We start from the raw sequence: 1,777 nt of genomic DNA, 5'->3' as shown, positions 1-1,777 counted from the left end.
AGGACAGCATTCTGGCAGTCATGTTTTTTTTTTTTTTTAAAAAGCCCATGGCGTGCAAACACACCCAAAAAACTTCTACCCGGTGCATAAAAAAAGTGCACACACATAAAGAGTGCAACACTAAAAAGTGCAGACGGGTGTCTGATGTCCTCCATATAGAAGGACCATACCCTGATCCCCCGGGGCATTAGGCTCCTGACAGGGACTGAGGTACCAGACTCAACAGTGGCCGTCTAGCCGAAGCCAGATGACCTCCTTTCCCCGGGAGGACTGCCGAAACAGAACCTCCTAGGTACTTGGTACTATGGGGCTTCCCCGAAGGTAGGCCCCCAAATGGAGATTGGACCAAGCCAGAAGGCCTATGTCAGCTCTCCCACAAGACGTTCAGGATTGGTCCGAGGACCGACACCCTACTAATCAAAACGTGAAGTGACAAACATGACTAACACACAAATAAAATAAATAAAAAGTGAGGAAAGGGATAGTGAAGAGGAGAGGAGAGTGAAAAGGTGGCCATTGTGCAATACAATGACCAGGCCCTCCGGCCAGGAATCAAAAATTCCTCTGGTCCTAGCCAAAAGGCCGGGCCCGAGAGGCAGGTGTGAAAAAGCGTGTTAATGGTGATGGACGTGACCTAGGTGCCGAATATCAAAGTGCGTAGCACAGTGAGTATAATGCACCCCTGGACTGCCACTCCAGGGGCACATCACCATGGGCTTTCCAACAGAAGCATCCCCCCCCCCCCCCCCCCCCCCCAACCCAGACCACAACAGCCCCCACCCCAGCCAGAAAGGCATGGAGATCCAGGAGCTTAGTGAGACCCTTTACCATCAGGTAACACTCTCGCTCCCATCACTCCTACCTAATTACATTCGGGAAGTACAGGCCGTTCCCCCGGTGGGAGAAAGGGGAACAAACGTTCCCTCCCGAAAAACTGACCGAAGCTAAAGCTGCCACAATCCAAGCCAGAAGGCCAGGGTCCCCTCCCCTGGCGCCGACCAGTGGTTCTCCATCCCCATCAGAAGGCTTCCCTTTCAGCTACGAACCGCTCCAGGTCACCTTTACACCAGCAGGCTTTGCATAGCCGCCGTCATCCCTGTTCCACCTCGCCATAGAACAGGGACGGAAGCAAGCGCCACCTCCTGGTAACTGATAAGAACAGATACTACACTTGATCTTAGCCAAAAGGCCTAGAAGCCGAGAATTCTGGCAGTCATGTTCCACAAGCTGCAGCATACTGCCAGGTTTGCTCCAGCGATGAAGAGGGAGGGGATGATGAGGGCACTGACTCCACATGGGTGCCTGGTAGGAGAGAGGATGAGGAGGAGGAGGCACATGTCCAACGAGGCAGGATGACCTACGGGGGCCAGCTTAGGAGCAGCACACCGACTGAATCACACCATAGAGCTCCACCTGTGCAGGGCACTGCCTCTGCGCATTATTCTAAAAGTTCTTTGGTGTGGGTCTTTTTTGAGACGAGTACATCAGATCGCACCGCTGCTATTTGCAACATATGTCTCAAGCGTATCTCGCGTGGCCAAAACATCAGCCGCTTAGGCACCACATGCTTGACCAGACATATGTTGACTTGCCATGCAGCTCGTTGGCAAGCGTACCTCAAAGACCCACACCAAAGAACAAAGCGGACCTCTCCTTGCTCCTCATCAGCTGGGATCTCCAACCCCACTAGACCTTCAGTCCTCTCTGAAACCTGTTCTGAGAGGAATTAAGGTGTAGAATTAGGTGTGTCACAGCCAAGTGCTTCCGGGCACTCAGC

At 52.9% G+C, this 1,777-nt stretch overlaps 1 pseudogene; it reads right to left on the bottom strand.

Annotated features, from left to right (window-relative positions):
- Positions 1–1,000: 1,000 nt before the first annotated feature.
- On the bottom strand, positions 1,001–1,201 carry LOC143964671 (U2 spliceosomal RNA; annotated as a pseudogene).
- Between the last annotated feature and the right edge of the window lie 576 nt (positions 1,202–1,777).

Source organism: Lithobates pipiens, unplaced genomic scaffold (genome assembly GCF_037356315.1).
Source record: "Lithobates pipiens isolate NorthernLeopardFrog02 unplaced genomic scaffold, aLitPip1_a1.2 Scaffold_8, whole genome shotgun sequence".
In the NCBI taxonomy this organism is placed as follows: Eukaryota; Metazoa; Chordata; class Amphibia; order Anura; family Ranidae; genus Lithobates; species Lithobates pipiens.
The sequence above is the reverse complement of the archived record's forward strand: the minus strand, read 5'-3'. Positions and strand labels throughout refer to the sequence as shown.